The sequence below is a fragment of the Acipenser ruthenus genome, chromosome 23, assembly GCF_902713425.1.
Source record: "Acipenser ruthenus chromosome 23, fAciRut3.2 maternal haplotype, whole genome shotgun sequence".
NCBI classification, from domain to species: Eukaryota; Metazoa; Chordata; class Actinopteri; order Acipenseriformes; family Acipenseridae; genus Acipenser; species Acipenser ruthenus.
The window spans coordinates 21,784,438-21,805,841 of NC_081211.1; the positions used below are offsets into that span (position 1 = coordinate 21,784,438).

Genomic DNA, 21,404 nt, shown 5'->3' on the forward strand with positions numbered 1-21,404 from the left:
TCTAAAATACAGATAAACAAAATGTTTATGACCTCACCAGTGAATGTCATTGTCCAGCTTAGAAAATGAATAAAAGGCAAGAAGGGAAATGTATTTTCCAGGCAGATCATATAAAACATTTTTATTTTATCTGCCACTATATTGTGCATCGATTTTACTACAGATATATCTTATTCACTGTCAGGCACAGTGTATGAAATGCACGGCTGTGATTTCTTCAATGTTGCATGATGATTAATTACACTCTGGGGGCTATCACTGAAACTGCAAGGCATTTCTAATGTATTCTGTAATAGAAAGCACTTCCTAGCTTCCGCTCTCCACAGTCTGGGTTAGGCAGTTAGAGCAGGAGCAATGCTGATTCTGGTGTTAATCAATAAAACAGAGGAACACTTCGCCTTACTGGTTCAGCAGTGGTTAAGAGGTACCGACAACCAGTGATTCAAAATCCTTTTTTGTTTTTACCTCGCATTGATGATATTCAAAGATCGAGACACAGCATTGATAAATGTGGTATACAAATGTTGTATGAAATTATTACTGATTGGCCTAGGTTCTCGCCTTCTGGTCCGTCAATTGAGGCGCCACTTCCGAACTCGGTCAGAAGTCAACCCAGGCTAGGTGATGTAAGACCACTGACTGATGGTGGGGAGACCCTCATTTTAGGGTGAGTTTGGTCTTTATAGGATTGGTCAGCCAATAGGATTGGTCTAGTGGGCTGAGCCTCACCCCTAGAACTACGGAAAACCTCCAATTAAAATTACTACTGGTCCCTCTTTCACGATGTTACCCATAATTGGTATATGAAAATATTTTAAATACAACACAGAATAAATTGTATCTGTGGTGTATAACAAGGATATTATAAATTCAATATAACACAAATTGATATTGAATTTACAATACATTTGCAAAGTGTAATCCTGTTTTTGGGACATTGATCTTTCAGGGACTCAGTATGTTAGGACCGTGGTGTGTATATTGATGGAAAAACTAAAAAGCAAGAACAGCACAAATAATAAATAAAATAAATAAATAATAGTGGCTAAGCCTGTGGAAATGTCTCCAGAGAGAAAAAAGTAAATAGCTTTTCTATTGGCTGAAACATCAATTTTCCCTCCTCCGTTTTCCTATCAGCATGATTTTTACAGCCCTAATGTTTTTAAAGGTGGAAGCAGCTGGATGAAAAGTCAGTAAAAATCCTTTCATCATTTTAACTTAGTTTTATTTTTAAAACTAAGCATGCTGGAAAAAAAAGTCGCGTAAAGCTTTCATTTCTTATTTTAAGCAAATCAGTCTCATTTTCATCATGGTCTGGTACTAGATTCAATGGTACAGCTGCCAGCTACCATGCAGTGCAACTGAGATGAGCCTGACAGGTCAAAGGCCCTAGCAGGATAATGACCCTAAGTCCACTGGTAAAAGCAGATAGTCCACCTCATTACATAAGGTTTCTAGGTCACAGTTATAAGTAAACATATTCAAACCAAAAACATAATATATTATAAAAAAGTTTCCAAAAGGACAACCTTTTTTGATTTGATGTTGAATTGTGTGTGTTGCTTAGAAACTACGTTTTAAAACTAGGAGCAATTACATTTCTCGTAGGTCGTTACTTATTTGCAAAGTGTAAATCTGTCTGTAGGGCCTTTGTCTGACTCGGCATAGATGGGTCCATTTTGCCAAATTTGACTAAGAACTTAACAGATTTTCACAACATTATTTCTGTGCACCTGCACTGCCCCAGTCTCACTCTTGCTTGCTGTGGGGTGCTGTCTTGACTGAATGTCGAACCATGTATAGCCCCCGAACAGCTCCTGGCCCGCCTCCACTTCAGGGGTGTACTCCCTGCTCACATATGCTGACATCTCACGTGGATGGAGGCATGCAAAGGCCCAAACTGTAGGTACTTTTTCAATCCCATGACCTGAAACCAATATAAAGAGGCGAGGTAAAATAGCAAAATAATTATCTTGTGTATCTTCAGCTGAAGATCTTTTGTCCGAAACATCCTGAAATAAATGTTTTTTTTTTAATCATTTAAATCTTTTGTGTACATTCCAAAAAATATTTTCATTTTCATTGGTTTTTGTACACCGCGGTTACAGCATACTTCCGTTCAAACCTATGGTATATATAATATTATTGTTTGTGATGTGGAGGAATGCCTTAGCTGTTTCATTCCAATTAGACATATTAAAACCCAGAACAATAATGAACGTGGATATTTACCAAGCCTCTTTTTCCAATCCCCTTGCCATTTAAGCCTTTAGTACAAAGATCCCTGCCTTAGAATAGAAGGTCAATTGTCATTAAGTTCCTGAGACTCAAAGCAAGAGGTAATTGCATATGTTTCACGCTCCTGACATTACATCTAAATGAATGTTTCCTCCTGACATGATGCAAGCTCTGTTGATTAATTTTCAGGTAATTTCAGACAGTAAGTTCTATACCAGTCACTGAGTTAGACATCCTTCTACATATTAGGTATATGTGTTGATATTACACAGCAAATATACTTTCTGAAGAAAATAAATAAGTAAATAAACTTATTGTGATTGAACTTTTACACTTTTTAGTACACATTTTCTTATATGTTGTTTCCCCTATATCAGTAGACACAACAATACACAGGCAGCAAACTACCTACCTTTAAAAAATGCACTGTATAACATTATTTCAATGGCAGGCCTCCAGATCGCTTTTACCGACCAGCAGCAACCCTTAAGAGCTGCTCTCTCTGCAGTGGTTAGGCAGGGCCATCCCAACAACCAGCTCTTTATGACCAGGAAAACTCTGCCAGAGGAAGTGAGTTATCAATAAGCCCCAGGGCACAGGAGAACACAGTTATGTTCCAGCAGTAATGTGCTTTTGAAATCTATTTTTTATAACAGCCAACCCTTTCCAATAAACATATCTTATTGGGTCTGGGAGCTGCTCTGAGCCAGATGCTCTTTCCTGTGCTTGGCTTTGATGTTTCTTTTTTTTTTTTTTTTCCAGAAAAGCCTTAATGGGGTCAGGATGTGTCTATAATAATATCCATTCTATATAATGCACACGCTAATGTATCACAATGTAATTACTGTAAATTAAAGAGAGACAAGCCCCGGCACACTCATCTCTACTTAGCAATAAACAATAGAGCATAATGAACTTGCAATGTGAGTGAGCGCTCCAGAGCTGGTGTTTGTCTGTAGGTTGCTTTTTTATTTATTTTTTTGCTGTAGGGTTTTTTTCTTGAATGGAACCCAAAAATCACCACATGAACCTAAATAAATTAATGAGACAAACTGAGTGGCTGTCTGTTTTCTTTGCACCATTTCAACAACAACAACTCACATTTCTATCGCACCTTTCATCACAAGGCTTCCAATGCTCTTCACATACACAAAAAAATACATTAACAATTCAACCATTAAATTAATAACAGTCTAATATGAGTCTGATAAAACAGAAATTTAAAAAAGCAATATAAAATGTGGTTTTAATTGTGTCCTGTAGGCCCTATGAGAACGCATTTGATAGAGACATTACAAGGAACTGTTGGCAGTGTTTTAAATGTATGTTTATATCACTTTTCTCCTTGAGATCTGTTCAGTTGATCTAAACACCACCTTTGGGGATTTTGACAAAAAAAGAAATTCTATCTGCAAATCTTGTAATTGTATCTTTATCTAAGTATTAGCCCCCTTATCGTTTTCAATATTTACCTGTATGTTATATCTTATTTTACTACCTGTAAACAGGTATTACAAATCTCTTTGCTTAACACCATTCTTAAATTAAAATGAGATTTCAACGAGGAATAGCATGTAACTGCTGCATTCTACTCATCTCATCTGATACTCAAACTTCTGCACATTTATTCAGCTCTGAACACCTTTTTGTTCCAGGGTAACTTGTGACAATAGAAACAAGATCTAACAGCTAACTTTCCTGAAACCCACAGTGCACTAGGGAATTCTCCTTCAACTTTTCTGCGGACGCTTGTTTAAAATTTCTTCCAGATCTTGCAGCCTATTGCTTCCACCTGCTCTCGACTGGTCCGTAAAGAGAATTCATTCATTGAAGACAAAAGTATGAAAACTGAAATCCGCATCTTGGAGACTCTGCACATGATGATATCCATATATCTTCAGCTAGTAACAGATCAGTTACGCAGTGTGCACAATATAGAAATAAACAGCCAATTTTAAACTATCTGTGTAATAGTCAATTTTATGTTTTGGAAGCACATTAACTACTGTAATTACTATGCAACATGTGAAACTACTATGACAACAAAAAATACTGTTACGAATACATACCATATTATCGTTAGATGAGTAGTGATGCTTTACAGAAATATATAATGTCGGGCTAAAATTAACCTTTAGAAATAATACATTTATAACAGGAGAAACATGAACATTAGGAAAAACGATAATAAAAATGACCAGAACAATGATCAACTGCTTAAAAAATCCTAGTGTGTTAATTAAAGCAGCATGAGGGTTACTTAGTTACACTCTATTTAATATATCACACCCTCAGTGCTCCTCTACTACATCAAGAAACACAGGAGTCATTTTATATCAGTTCTATATTACTGTATAATCGTGCAAGTAGTCTCATGTGCTTATGTAATGGGAGTGATCTTATACATGAGATAAGGGCATTAGCTTGTATGGGGGAGTTGGAAGAGAGTTGAAGAGAAAGTAAAGAATGAATATGTGTTACAATCCAGTCACAAGGCTTGATTGTGGTCTTTTATCAGTGTTACTGTCACAACTTACCACATTGTATTATAGACTGCTCAGGATCTTTCAGCCAATCAAAGCGCACGTTTCACCTTCTGTATTCCATGACACATCACAGCGAAACCCTATTCATGACATCAACCGTGCCTCTTACAGTTTTTACAGTGCTTTATTCTCCAGATAAGAATGGTTTAAAATACCTGAGGCACCTCTCAGAATTCTATTCAATTGCTAAATCAATTCATAAATTGCAAAAAAAAGTAATAATTATCAGTAACTCACAATACAGTTGAAAAATGAGATATTAACAACAGAATTTTATAGTAACGTTTTAGTACTGCGTATACAATCGAACAAGTATGAAGCAACATGAAAGATAGATCCTGCAGTTATGGTAGAGACAAAACCTCACATGAATCATTATGAAATGTAAGCACTTTGGATAGCATTGCCACTTAATTTACTCATATGTTCTACTTGATAATATGTAGGCTAATATCAAAGTTAAGGTTATTAGTGGTGGTAAGGTCCTAATGTTTTGGACTCCAAGAGCATTCAAGTCCATTGATTTATTTTGTTCACTTTCTAGACTAGTTTTGCCTCAAGCTCTTGCTGGGACTTGAAACTAATGATGAGAAAAGGTTTTCTTTGCAGATCCCAATCACACTGTGTAGGGGGTGACCGCTGTGCAGGTAATTACAGCAGGCACAAACATGAAACAGAGCTACCCAGCATTGGTAAGCCAAGGTACACTGCAGGACTAGGGGCAGCTGCTGTGGGTGGGGGCCACTGACAAACAGCATTTATGTTTTTATTTACTGATTTATTGATTCTTTGATCTATGTATAAAACACTTATGTACTGGTAGTGCCTTACAGCTCTCGAGTGAGAGCCAAGAGATACGATTTACAGATGACAGCTTGGTTTCAGGTGCTCTATATGTCTCACAGGAAAAAACATACTACTCAATTTCTGTCATGTACCAGCTGTATCACTATCACTATGGAAAAACATAACTTTTTGCTGGAAAAGTCCATTCAGTGGTGCATTTAATCAAACAAAACAGCATTTCTGGCACTCATTTTTCTCTTTTTAGTTCACCGCACAGTATTTTTTTTATTGAACAGTGTGGTTAAATCACTTCCAAAATAATCGATTAATAAGTATGTAATTACATTTATGCAGTATATACTGGTATGTATTTTAAGTGTGTAAAACATATACTGTATCTTTAAAATTAGTCATTTGACTGAAACTAGGATTCATCTTGATTGTAATATACATTCATGCTCATGATTAAAACATTGACATGGTTATGTTACTGAAGTTACTGCTACTGTGTAAATGTGTTTTCAATCCTTATTTCTTATTGAATCACTGCTAGTGATGCGTGATGTATTCCAGTAGACCTATATGAACTGTGTGTAATTTGTGTGCAACTATTCAGCAACAACCACAGGAAAGTAGAAGGATATCAGTGACTTCACAAGGGGTATTGCAGTGGGTTCCTGTGCTCAGTGCAGTGGTTGAATTGACTAATGTGGTCAAGACAGTTTCTTAGGCTTTCAAGGAATGGTCATTTGCATAGAAAACACTGGAAAGCACTAGGATAGTGTTACACACAAAATACTACAGTGGCTCAAATCACTGAAACCTTCAACAGTGGACAAGACACACCTGCTTCTATTCATAGCACTGGCAGCAACATGGTCCTACCCATTCTGTCATTTCTTGGCCAGAACCTGACACCACAAATTGATGTCATCGGAAAATTGAACAAATGAAATGCAAGATCAAACGGTCCTGGGGTCCTCATTAATGACACTGAGGGTTTTTGGTTATTATCAGTAATCAGTTTCCAAGGCTGATCATTTATTCTAGTTGCCAATGGGTCAGGTAATGTGCAAGGGGTGACAGAGAGGCTTTATCATCTGCAAACAAAGCACTTATAGGGCCAGCTATAGAGATTGAGCAAGTGAAAGCTCTGCTTTCACCTGGGTTCAGAACACCCACTGAAACTGAAGTCAGTGATATGACAATATTTTGACCCACTCAAATTTGGATTGATTAGTCTGCCAGAAACCAAGCAGTGCTTTTTATTTATCCCCATCAATTGCACAGCATGTACAGATACAAATAGATGAGGATTTCAATTTAGCTAAACGGAGGTTTGATGGAAACATTTTCTGATAGTCATGACTTCTCCTTTTTCTGAAAGAGAGTTGTTATTGTTTTGTATACCATTACAAAAAAAAAACAAAAAAAAAAACACATAAACAAACCATGTGGCCTAAATATACCAAAACATAACCCCACTGCATCAGTAGGGTTAAATAGGTCAATAGCTTCTGCATTTTATCTCAGTACAGGAATGAATTTGAACTGCAATCACTGGGACCTGTTAAAACTGCCAGTAGAATTAAACAGTGTCAGCCATTTTAACAGTGTTGAGGTGAGCGTTAGGCCTTCACTTCTAAGGTCTCATGGCATAAACTTAATTCGGGACTTGTGTTGAGTAATGCTACATAAAAATAAATTATTATCAAAATAAGCCAGGTAACTTAAAACAAAACACAATACCGCCACAAATAAGTAAACCACAGGAGGCAGATTGTTTCTTTTACTAATCTGTACTGCTTTTTTTCTTTCCCTTTAATCATGTGCATTTATTGCTCATAAACAAAGAGAGACATTGGCACTGGTTACTGCCAGGTACGGTAAAAAGACATGAAGGGAATTTTCCTGCAGCACCACATGTGCTTAATGTTACTCAGGCTTGTTGGACATACTTTAACCCTTCCCCCTCTGCATGAAGCTGGTATAGAGGTCTCCTGTATATCTCTACAGCACCTCAAAGTTGGAGGCTGTGCACATTACTGTATTTTACAAAGTTTCACTGGACAAAAAAAAAAAATACGTACCAGTGCTAAAGGATTTACAAACCTCTGATTTTAATTCAATTTCATGTACAAGGCTCTCATGTGTTCAGGTTTGTCCTGAATCCTCAACACACCCAAGTTCAGTATGGTTCAAGGTTTGAGTTTCGTATTCGTGCACATACACCCTCTGTGTTTCTGTGCATTGACTTTTCACCACAAAACCATGGCTGCCACTGGAACAGAATCACACACATGTATCATGCAAAAACACATTAAAAAGTGAGAATGTCTGTATCCTCACACGCATTTGCAATTGTGATGGAAACAGATATGGCTTTGCACAAGCTTTTCAGACCCAATAGGTTTTATATAGATACCTTCCTTATGGGAGAAATGACAGCGTAGTGAGTGAGTTGCTACAGTTACAATACGGTGTAATGACTGAAGCCTAATAAGCCCCTGCAGCACTGCCTGGAGCAACCGGAAGCTTTGTTCTTGGTGCTGTAGTGATACTAAATAAAGAGCAGTCACCTTGAGCTCCTGCCTTCAAATGGCACAGAGCTGATTATAATGGAGTTATGTTGTAATGTCTAAGTGCATGAAATGATGGGTAACACGAACACATTACAGACAGAAGCACTCAACTGAGGAGGAAAGCTGTATGTGTGGGCAAAACTAATGTATTACCCTACAAGAAAAAACACACACACCCCACAAATAAATAAATAAATAAATAATCATGAATACTTTATATCTTGCTTGAATTTACTTTGGCTTACTTCTGTCTTCAAGCATAAACTAATGGCGCTCTTTCCATTTCCAGAACTTTTTTGTATGTTTTTGTTTTTTTATTTGTTTACAACCTAGGAACACAAAGCAAAAGAAAAAAAACACCTTGATACAATTCTGTAACTTTGTAAACTAATATATACATATGCATTTATTTCAGTTTAATAAAGTCATAACACCAAAATAGTATATTAAAAATCTCCTCAGTAGTGTACTGCATGTGTTTTTAAGCCCCACCTTTCCAGGGCAATACAGGAGACAGCTTCAGGTGAAATACTTTTGTACTGCACTGTGTTATATTATTATTATTATTATTATTATTATTATTATTACTGTTAGAATTATTATTATTATGAGATTAACTTGATGTACAGCTAATGAGTCATATTGTAAAGATGAGAGTTAGGCTGCACATATAACACTCAAGTTTTTCTTTTTTCCTATAAGAAACTTCAGTTGGTAGTATACAGTATATTGCTTATATTAGTAAGATCATTTAACAGAGGTCTGATTTGTTCATGACTAGGGATGGAGGCTGTAACTAATAGTTGCAGTTTAATAAAGTCAAAAGCCCAAATAGTTTATTTAAAAACTTCTCAGTACAGTACTGAATAGGAGTAACACAATTCTGACATACATATACGCATATATATACATACATACATAGATACTTACATACATACAAAGTATGAAGAGGTAAGAAACAGTAATACAGAATGGTAGTCTAAACCCTAAAGGCAGATCATTTTAAGTGATTTCAGTTTCCCACCTCTATTAATCCAAATCTGACTATATGGGGCTTTCAAAGTCTTCATTTTTTAAACATTTTAAGACACATTGATTAGTCCATATGTTACCATCTTGGGGGGAACAAATCACACTTTCCTGCTTCCATTTCTTTAATTCATATTTCAACATCAAGAGGCCCGTCATGTCTACAAAACAAATCAAAGAGCCCTGTGTGTCTTTGAACTACCAAATAAAGAGATGAGAAGACTGCGGTGAGCTGGATCTTACATTCGGAAAACTAAGTGGCAGCAATGGTGGATTATCAAGACTGTGTCTGTGGAAGCAGGGTCTGGATTAATGTGGGCAGCAGTGTGGAGTAGTGGTTAGGGCTCTGGACTCTTGACCGGAGAGTCATGGGTTCAATCCCCGGTGGGGACACTGCTGCTGTACCCTTGAGCAAGGTACTTTAGAGCAAGGTACCCTTGAGCAAGGTACCCTTGAGCAAGGTACCTAGATTGCTCCAGTAAAAACCCAACTGTATAAATGGGTAATTGTATGTAAAAATAATGTGATATCTTGTAAGTCGCCCTGGATAAGGGCGTCTGCTAAGAAATAAATTATAATTATTAATTATTAATGAGCACATAACTCTGATTGAAGGAACTTTGTGTTATTATAAATTCCGTCTGCTTCTGTTTCTCAACCAATGGCCTATCTAGCCCCTTTGTTAAGATCTATCCTCCCAGACCCCTACACTGTGATGGACTCTCCTGCTGTGGAACAAGGGGATACAGTTCTTCATTACAATCTGGAATACTGAGTTCACACTAAGACACCAACAAGTGATTACACTGAGCCGACTGCACTGCATATCTTCCTGTTAGAATAAGTTATCTATGGATGGAGTACATCACAAAGATCCCTAGAAACGACTGACTCGCTGATAAAAAAGCAGAGAGGATTACTATCTGTCTGCAGCATTCTATTCATAAACCACTGACAATTGTGCTCAGATACTGTATGCTGGACTATAGACATGGAAATATAGTTGCCTTTTGTGTAGGGCTCTGAGAGACAAAACATGCAGACTTGCTCTTAGAATGATATGATTTGAATTGCTGCCACGGTGTATATCTGGCATTTGAATTCAGCAATGAAAGACTTCAAATAGATACCATTCTTCAGAATTATAATCTAAAATTCTGCTTGTGTAAGCACTGATGCCTTGTTTGCAAAAAAAATAAATAAAAAAATGTCCATTCGCTCTAGGAATGTTTTTCCTCTGGGAATCTGTGTACATGTAACACTGTATTTAGATATCTGTGTTGTAATATATGACTTTTGTAGGGATTACTGAAGATCCTCAGTTCCATAGTGGACACAGTTCAGCTTGGTCGGACTTCAGCTGGTCACGACTGTGCCAGTGGCTGTGGCGCGGTCAGTTGAACCAAACCCAGGTGACTTTTCCGGCCTAGCTCGTGGCCAGTGCAACTTTTGGACTTTTAGACGATAATGCACCTGCACAGTTGCTCTGTCTTTTTTTCAGACACCACAAACCAATTTATTATGTAGTGAACAAGGGTACAATGCGACGGGAACAGAACTGGCACTGATTCTTAAATACAAAATCACCTGTCATTGGTTTTCCAGACTATCATAGGTAAACTGAAAACTAATAATAAAAAACACAAAACATTTGCAAGTTTGTAAAATTAACATTTAGACTTTAAAAAATTAAAAAAAAAAAATGTATTGCTATGATTACTGTATTATTAAACACTCACTGACTGCGGAACCCCACTGGTGGTAAAACATCTTAAAACATCTGCATCTTAAATTGTAAATCTGAACTTTTGGAAACAAATTGTTATAAACTTTCATTTATTTTGAAAATAAAAAATCAGTAACGTTGCAAACTAAAGGGAATGAGTATTTCATATGTATAAAGTGCATATATATCTATATTTTCTCAGTGGTGATAATATTAGCATAAATGTTAGCATTTAGCACTGTATGTGGGTTTCTGATCATAAAGATGCAACAAACAGGCCAAAATACTGCATAGCTTTTTTTTTTTTTACTTTAAATAATTTGCTCATTCTTGTGGAATATATTTTTGTGTGGGATAATAATGAGTGACACTTTCAGACCTTCTCAAGTGAAATGCTGTTAAAGCTGTACTGTAGGTCTAAAATGTGTACATGCTGCTTGTATCCTGTGTTACAACAAGTGGGTGGGACTGATGTACAATGTGGTAGAGAAGCAAAGACACAAGCCCTGGTGGATTTGAATGTAATAAACAGATCAATACATTAAAACTGTGGCTTGCTGAACTGTGCAGATGATTATGCTGAGGGGTGGTCTGGTTCAGAAAACTGCAAGTGACATCTTGAACTTTATTCCTGTGATCAGGCAAGAGACGTGTGTGGGTTTGTCCTGTGTGGGAGGAAGCTCAGCTCTGATAGGATACTGGCAGTAAACTTTCCTGAGTGGCTCACAAAAATCCGTACCCATGAGAGGAAGCCTGGCAGCTGCCAGTATGAAACCATCAGCAGCGAAATACAAGCTCATGAATGTCTGTAGGGCTAACATTTTGATAAGAAATGGACTAATTCTTAATTTCTTCTCAAGCAAGTATCTCTAAGGGCCTCCAGGAAAAACCTTCTTGAGGTTAATGTAAATTCTCTTTAGTTGCCACTTGAACTGAACAGGAATAAATAATTATAACGATCAACACCAAAATCAGAAGATAATATAAATTAAAATAAAAAAGAAGATTTTTATAAATGTATACATTCTGGCAACAATTAAGGATAATTGATTAATTTGTGTGTTTTGGAGGGTCTGATCAACTGTCTGTCTGTCGTAACTGAAACTGACTTGCAGCAACAGGGGTGCCCACACATTAAGCCTTTTCAAAACACGTGTCTTTATTTATTTGTCCCTCTGTAAAAAGTGCAATGTAAATTCATTCAAAAATAGCCACAGACCAAAAACATCTTAATATCAGCATCCTGTGTTACCGGAATAACCGGCTTAGTTCTGAAGCATGTTTTAAAAACCTGTTGGCAGTCACTTTGATGGACGGTTACACAATTTGCGAAGCACTTGGTAAGGATTGTATGAAACAGGTTTTAAAAGCTCGAATGACACCAAGTTTTGATCTGCCCAGGGCACAGATGAAACAGAGACATCAAATAAAATAATGCTCGCTTTGTAGCCTGATGCGACCATTGCTCATGAAGGGATTCCAGCTGTATCGAAGCAGCAACAACTGATGGGGGAAATCAATGTGATATGAACTTCTATGCTGATATATATATTTTTTATATACTTAATTGTATATAACGATCTTGTATATGTTCATTCCTGATTTGTACTGTGTCTCTGTATTAAAGTCCTTTGAGAAAAACTCAGTGGCCCTTCTGTTGAGGTGCAATATTATTATATCATTATCACATTTTAGACAGAAGATACAATATAAGTTAATTAAAGATCTGTTACTTCCCTATACCTAAACATCAGTAATATGTATCACACACAAGTCCCGCACAAGACTAATTGATTTGTTATCCATCTGTATCCATTTGTTTATCCATTGTGTGTGGGTTGTCACTGAATAATAATGAGTCAGACACAGAGCATTGGGTGTTGACCCGCCACACAGGCTCACAGATTTAATAACACACGGGCTGTCACTAGGGCTATGTTGCGCAAACTTTTACTAGCATACGTTTTGTTGCACAAGTCCCCCCACTCCAACACACATATTAAAACGTTAGAATTTAACTTTATATTTTAACAGCTGTTTTTTTTTCTGGATTTTATATAAATTGTGTATTTTATCTAGATTTAACCACAAAAAGTCCAGATTAAACTAAATACATTAATGTTAACAAATGTTTGAAATTTGTACTTTCAGATTTCTAAAGGATGAAAACACGTATCACAAGTTCAACATTTAAAATCAGTCTATAAAGGTTTATTTTTAATATTATTATTATCTTTTTTTTTTACAAGTCAACATTTAGCTAACATTTCTAACAAATAAATCAGTGAAAAAAATGCCATGTAACTTAAATCTTTACACTTGGCGATTCAACATTTACCTAACAGATAAATCTGAAAAACATTATTGCTCAGCAATTAAATCGGAAAAAATAAATATGGGGTTTTCACACAATAAATATTTATTTTGCCAGCTAAATCTGAAGCAAACGTGCAAATGAGCCCCCGCCCACTGAAGTGTTTAATTTGGCCTTGTATGCTGCAGAGCTGCCTTTACACTCCGAGAGCCAATCTCTCCGCTTCCCCGACTCCTCTGCACACAATGCCAAATAAAATATACACGTTTCAAAACTTTTAAGAATGTGTTTGTTAACAATTATGTATTTAGCTAAATCTGGACTTTTTTTGTTAAATCTAGGAAACAAAATAAGCGAATTACATTAAATCTGGGAAAAAAATATTAGTGCTTCTTTTTACTCTTGGCGCCCGATACATGGAAAAAAGTTTCCTGGACACTCACCACTTCAAACATCATTTCTCCAGTTCTACAGTCCTAGAATGATGGTCAAAGGCTCATTTGAAAGGTGAGAACTTAGCTGTCATTTATGTATTTATTTAAAATGTTCTATCCTTTAACATACATATATATATTTTTTTTTAGAGAACTGACTCTTTCATAGTCGCGCCCCCCCTTACAGACTGCACTAGGGTACCAGCTATGGTAACCCTAGTGTCAGATTTAATAAAGAAAACAAAACAATGCTAAAAATACAAGTTTAGCCCTAGCCTCACCTATAAACTTGCATACTATATGTTGTGGTTATTCATTTTGATGTGTGAATAAATTGAATATATTTGCATGACATTTTGGTGCGTCAGATTTTATTTTCTAGTGTGTGCATGGAGGCCTGTATGTGTGTAAGTAAACATTAAAAGTGTAATTTTTCAAACGGTACCCTCTTTTTAATTACTGCACTGTAACTACAAACAGTGAACCCCTACTTGGATAGGCAACTATAAGGTTGCTGATGCTTCGAGTTATTGTCTATCAATGGGCATACTAGGATACAATTAATTTATTTTTCATATAAAACCTTACTCTCTCATGTGTAAACTACATGATAGTCAGCTTCCCTTCCCATATAGATAATGTAAATTATCTACGCTTGAAGAGCAGGAACAATCCAACCTGGATTTAATAAAATCCCTTTTCAATGCTTAAACTTCAGCTGCATGAGGTTGTCATGTAAACAGTCTCTCCTGTCTCAGTACTTGCCTTGTTTAGCCGCTTCCCTCGCCCAGAGGACAGCTGACCTCTGTGTTGCTATGGAGACCATCTCCCAAAGCCGGGGCAAGAGAGACTCACAAACTCCCCATCCTGATTGATTCTGCCAGTCCCCTACTGGGAGTCAAACTCATAGCACGGGAGCATGCAGATTTGAGTCACTGAGGAGGCAAAGCCCTGTGGTGTTTAGAGATGCCACACTGGCCCAGCCTTTTCCAATTACTGTTCCTGTAACCACCTGAATACCACAGATTTCCCAGTGGTTCGATTGCAGGTTATCGTTTCGTCAATTGTAAAAGGCTCCAGAAGTACATACAAACTGAAAATGCTTCTTTGTTTAAACTATTCATGCTTTAGTCAGGATGCTCCCTTTAAGCACATAATTACAACAAATGTACAGGATGTTCCTGGAAAAATTCTGTTAAAATATTAAACTAACTGTATTCGTTGTTAATATAATTACATGTTTCCATTTCTGTAAACTTAAGGGCAAAAACATATAGTTAGGTCATTTTCTTCCATCCCTGATCTTAATCGATTTAACCCCAACAAACAAAAACAAATCCTAATCTTAAAATCAATTTTGCTTGACAAGTAAATAAAAAAAGAAATAGCATACTCTTATTCTACATTACAAAAACCATATAGTGTATAAGACTACTGCACATCACCTAAAAACAGCATACAGAATATGCATAGGCGGCGTGTGAGTCTTTCGTTTGGGGAGGCTATTCCATACTTTTCCACCTTCATTTACTGAATCCAACAATGTACAGTAAGACACACAATATATATATATATATATATATATATATATATATATATATATATATATATATAATGAAAAAATTAAAACTTGCATTATTTTTGTATTACTCTATTACTAGTGAGTCTGAATACTAAGTTTCATTCATTGTGTTGAAAAATAGTCGGACTGACGGACACAAATAAACAAAAATGATGGGACCGCTAACCTAATATTTTGTTGCACAACCTTTAGAGGCAATCACTGTAATCAAACGTTTTCTGTAGCTCTCAATGAGACTTCTGCACCTGTTAACAGGTAGTTTGGCCCACTCTTCCTGAGCAAACTGCTCCAGCTGTCTCAGGTTTGATGGGTGCCTTCTCCAGACTGCAAGTTTCAGCTCTTTCCATAGATGTTCGATAGGATTCAGATCAGGTCTCATAGAAGGCCACTTCAGAATAGTCCAATGTTTTGTTCTTATCCGTTCTTGGGTGCTTTTAGCTGTGTGTTTTGGGTCATTATCCTGTTGGAGGACCCATGCGACTGAGACAGAGCTTTCTGACACTGGGCAGTACATTTCGCTCCAGAATGCCTTGATAGTCTTGAGATTTCATTGTGCCCTGCACAGATTCAAGGCACCCTGTGCCAGGCGCAGCAAAGCAGCCCCAAAACATAACCGAGCCTCCTCCATGTTTCACTGTAGGAATGGTGTTCTTTTCTTTGAAAGCTTCATTTTTTCGTCTGTGAACATAGAGCTGATGTGACTTGCCAAAAAGCTCCAGTTTTAACTCATCTGTCCAAAGGACATTCTCCCAGAAAGATTGTGGCTTGTCAATATGCATTTTAGCAAATTCCAGTCTGGCTTTTTTATGTTTTTCTTTCAAAAGTGGAGTCCTCCTGGGTCTTCTTCCATGGAGCCCACTTTTGCTCAAAAAGCGACGGATGGTGCGATCAGAAACTGATGTACCTTCACCTTGGAGTTCAGCTTGTATCTCTTTGGCGGTTATCCTTGGTTCTTTTTCTACCATTCGCATTATCCTTCTGTTCAGTCTGGGGTCGATTTTCCTGTTGCGGCCGCGCCCAGGGAGGTTGGCTACAGTTCCATGGACCTTAAAACTTCTTAATAATATTTGCAACTGTTGTCACAGGAACATCAAGCTGCTTGGAGATGGTCTTGTAGCCTTTACCTTTACCATGCTTGTCTATTATTTTCTTTCTGATCTCCTCAGACAACTCTCTCCTTTGCTTTCTCTGGTCCATGTTCAGGGTGGTGCACACAATGATACCAAACAGCACAGTGACTACTTTTCTCCATTTAAATAGGCTGAATGACTGATTACAAGATTGGAGACATGTGTGATACTAATTAAAGAAACTAATTAGTTTGAAATATCACTATAATCCAATTATTTATTATCTTTTCTAAGGGGTACCAACAAATGTATCCAGGCCATTTTAGAATATCTTTGTAGAATAAGCAATAATTAATTTCTTTTCACAGCTTCTTTGCTTTATTCTATGACATACCAAAGGCATGCAAGTATACATGATAAAATAGCTTTTAATTTAATCACTTTTCAGGAGGAATGAAGCATTATTTCAATGAGCTGTAAGGGTACCAACAAATTTGAGCACGTCTGTATATATATATATATATATATATATATATATATATATATATATATATATATATTTGACATTGTTTTTTTTTGTTTTTTACTTCCCACCAGCACTAGTTTGTACTTTAAAACATATTATGTTATATCAACTGAATAAACCTTTTTTTTTTTAGTTTTACACAAGTAGCCAAGACTAATTTATGGTGGCCTGTCAGTGCATGTTTACTTGTGAGGCTGTTATGGCAACAGGAGTAGCAATAATTATCTTGAGTCTGCCCTGGACCTCTGCGGATATCTGGAAGCAGATCCCAGTGCTGGGACTGCGTGCCTCTTCTGATGTCACCTGCTCTGACAAGCCTCGCCTCCCAAGGGGAATAAAGAAGATGAATCAAAGTTCTGCTATTTAGCTCCCTGAATAGCCCTTTGCATTGTATCTCTTTTCAGATATGTGTTTGCATATGTGCAGTTTCATTGTTTCCTTTCAGAGCAGCATTTCAAATGAAGAGTGTTGAAGCAAGTCAGTAGGTGCAATGGCTCATTACAAGGCTAGCTTTGGAAATCTCATTTGTATTATAACCTTTCAATTACAAAATATCTTCCCATGAACCATTGAGTGCATATGCCAGCGACCCTCTGCCAGCATTGGAATGTGTGAAATAGCCACCTGCTAGCCAATTACAGTAACATTTGAATACGTAGTGCATGGGCGGATCCGGTGTGTTGGGGGGGGAGGGGGGGGCTGCAAGGTGTCCTGGGGGTACGGACCCTCCCCCCCTCATTAAAAATTTCTAAATATTGTTTACTTTAACGGTATGTTTCGTATCAGGTAACCCCCCTTCATGACAGTCTTGACCCCCCCCCCCCCCCTTCATGACAGTCTTGACCCCCCCCCCCCCTTCATGACAGTCTTGACCCCCACCCATCATGAGAGTCTGGATCCACACCTGTAGTGCTGTGGAAAATGCCTGTTTTTGTTCTAGTAACATTACCTTCTACAGCATCTGGACCGCAGATCTTTTCGGCGTCCTACTTCAGAATTGTATAAAAACCAGATGCCAGTGCAATAATGGGTTAGTAACACTGACCTCTGAACAGCAAGCCTTTAATACCTTCATTATGCCAACAAGAGCAATGCCTCTGGAGCTGTGATGGCTTTTCATCAGGAATCAAGATTTCCTCCGCGTCCTTTCAGGAGATCATGCTTCGATCATGCTTCGATCACTTTGGATGCTGTAATCGAAGCAAATGGAAATCCCATTGGATAGAATATGGATTTATTGACTGAGTTAGACCCTTGAAATTGTATCACCACCTTTTACATGTGTAATGTTAGACTTGACCAACTAGACTTATGGTTAGTTGGTTAGTCAAAACTCATAGCATCTGCCTGTTCTATGGCAACATTCAAAATATCTTCCCAGAATTGGTTAGGAAAACATGTTTCTTTCTAATTAAGTGGTGTTTTTATGGGGTGGGTGTCTTAAAAATAATACTACTAACAGTGCTTTATTTTGTAATTTGATCTTTAATCTAAAGTGTATTTCAGGTATTACTGATAAAGATGTGAGTTATACTTAAATAATTTAGAGACACACACTTGCACCACGCACCTGCATATGCCAAACACACACACACACACACACACACACACACACAAACACACACACAGAACAGCGAGCGGCTCTTCATGTTAACATGCCCATCTGCTCCGAGTGGGTGACCTTAACACTTAAGAAAACTCCTCTTTCCAGTGACTTGGTTTAAATATTTTTTAAATATATTTAAGACTAACATATAAATATATTTCAAATAGGTTTTAGGATTGCTGACCACAGTGGGTGCTGATCTTTGTATCTTATTGGCTCGCTCAATTGCATAGGTATGTGGTGTTAGGTTTTATTTTCTATTATGAATTTCCTGGCATTCCTAAATTATACATATGCCCCAAAGCAAAACTGTTCTATTAAAGAATGATTATCAACTAGTAATGTACTTTCTAAAAATCAAAGCTTATTGTAGACAAAACACAGTTATTCATGAGCCATATGACTTGGAGCTCATTTTCAGCTAAGGTGTCAGGTTTATTCATAAGTAGGTTCATAACACTTTATTCAACTTTAATTAAAGGCACATAGGTACATGAACTGATCACTAATCAGCAAATAATGTGTCTGCACAGATATAAGCGTATACAGTCATGGACTGTGTTTCATGCTGTGATTGATTCTTACAGCATGTTCTGTGAAATCTTTCAGCTGCCTGCCTACCTACCTACTTGTCTATCTTCAATATCTTGAGAGTAAACAAAACAACAAACTGCTGGCATGGTGTTTTATATTCAATAAGAGTGCGCCTCACAAGGCCACAATCAATTTCTTTCAATTTCCTCATTAGGAACATGATCAAAACAGCAAATGCAGAGATGCATGGAATGAATCATAACTTGAACCAGCCAAATGGTCCCATTTCTACAGGTGATGGTGTCTTGGCAGCCTCTGACAATGTTATTACATGAAACTCAGATCCCCCCGCCCCCCTCCCCCCCCAAAAGATGAATTCCCATTTTGATGGAAAAGCATAATGTTCATTTCAAGTTTAATGTGCAATTGCTTTAAAAATGTTGCCCTATCACTCATGGTAACAGCATTGCAAGTTATCTTTTATGTGTGTATTTTTTTACCTTTTAAAAGACATATTAGGACACATCTGCTGATTCAAATAACAGAGGCATCCTGGTTCTACATTCACAAAACAAACAGGGAGGTCTGTGCATTGGCAGCGGGCAGAGTCGCCTGTTTGTTACTACTTGATATCGTCAACAATGCGTATCAGCAATACAGACGGACACCATTCTATCTGTAAAAATATTAAAAGTGAAAGGAATATAAAATAACAAAGCCGAACTGTACAGTAACAATATGTGTTTATAAAAGTTACCAATATTCTATTTTTTTATTTAAGTTGAAAGTTGCAATATGTTATACCATAGATCCTAACACGTTTTAAATTGTAGTAGGAGTTTAAATGTTGATACTCAGGCTCCTGAGTGGTGCATCCAGTAAAGGCGCTCTGCTTGGAGTGCAGGATGCGCCCTATAGCCTGGAGATCGCAGGTTTGAATCCAGGCTATGTCACTGCCGACCGTGACTGGGGGTTCCTAGGGGGCGGCGCACAATTGGCAGAGCGCCACCCGGGTAGGGAGCACTTGGGTCGTCAGGGGAATCCACGGTTCACAGCGCACCAGTGACCCCTGTGGTCGATAGGGCGCCTGCGGTTCTGCAGTGGAGCCATCAGATCTGTTTTGTCCTCCGGCACTATAGGTCTGGTGGCCTCGCTGTGGATCCGCAGTGTGAAATGACGGATTGACAAGAGCACGTTTTGGAGGACACGTGTTGCAGCCTCCGTTTCCTGAGTCGTCAGAGGCATTTCAAATTGGGGAGAAAACCGAGGTAAAAAAAAAAACTAAAAAATTGGCGACGACTAAAAAAAAAAAAAAAAAAAAAAAAAAAAATGTGGATACTCATGATAAATTATGTTATTATCTTATTCGGAAAAATATTCAACTTTTGCTTGTTGTAGTGGTATCAATTCTTCATGCAACTACTGTAGCTACTTGGTAAAGCTTTTTGAAGAGTAACAATAGTGAATCTTGGTTATGGAAGGGGTCAAACCAGAAACTGACAAGTGGTTGACATTCATTTCTTTTAATTAGAGCTCAGGATTTCGCTCGTATTAACTGAGATCCACAGTGTGCAATATAAATATAAGATTGTAAAAACCATCATTTATAGACGCGTATCTGATATGGTGTAATGGAGACTTTGTGTCACTAGAAGTGATTACTTATTCGAAGTAATCAGTGTTAAAGTGAGCATGTTTTTAATTATGTAAAGTGTTATTAAAACCTATGTAGAAATCTATATTTGAATGAAAGGCACTGTGTGTATTGTAAACTAACTAGATTAATAAATAACATAGGCATGAAGCATGAATAAAACTCATTAACCTTTTGGTTTGAAATTATGAGCTTCTCTTCTATAGTCAGTAATTATTTTAATGAAAGCATTTTCAAAAGGTAATATAAATTAAAGATGTCTAAAGCTTAGAACTTCAGATATACCTATGATGTTTACTGACCCCTGCAATTCTGAAACTGGGCTAAGTATGGGACATCTGGTCCTGGCTGAGGAATGCTGTTTACCCCATCACTTAAAGGTAGATGGAAATTAGGAAACCAAGGCCTTTTGCTCAGATACAAAATAGAAATAAACTTAGAAATAGATTTTCACAAGTGGAGTCTTGTTAGAGCATGAACTGGTGTTTTCTCATTTCAGAATCATAGTGCAAATTGCATTTTGGAGTAAAAACTATGGACAATTGCCCCCAAACGTTAGAGCAAATACATGCCATTATATTCTGGTTTTATTACCTAACCCAAATCTCCAAAGGCCAAGTACATATATAAAACAACAACCTACCATCTCTCTGCTTGTCCTGCAGTCTACAGGGTCTATGAAAGCCCACAGGCATATCAACTTCAGGTACAAAAATAAATGCTGTTATAGTGCAGAACTCTGACCTGTTGCACCCAGGGAGTAGAGGAAGCACTCGG

General features: G+C 37.3%; 1 long non-coding RNA gene across 3 annotated transcripts in view; it reads right to left on the reverse strand.

Moving 5' to 3' along the window:
* LOC117431215 (uncharacterized) overlaps positions 1–21,404 on the reverse strand; it is a 27,679-nt gene continuing 6,275 nt past the window's right edge. The window contains exons 2-4 of one of the 3 annotated variants that reach the window (XR_009308226.1): positions 17,879–18,023; positions 2,651–2,796; positions 1–1,927 (exon numbers count right to left, since the gene is read on the reverse strand). This is a non-coding gene — a long non-coding RNA (uncharacterized LOC117431215). Of the gene's footprint in view, positions 1,928–2,650; positions 2,797–16,980; positions 17,156–17,878; positions 18,024–21,404 lie in introns of those variants that run through there. The other 2 variants (XR_009308225.1, XR_004548651.3) reach the window with 2 other exon arrangements.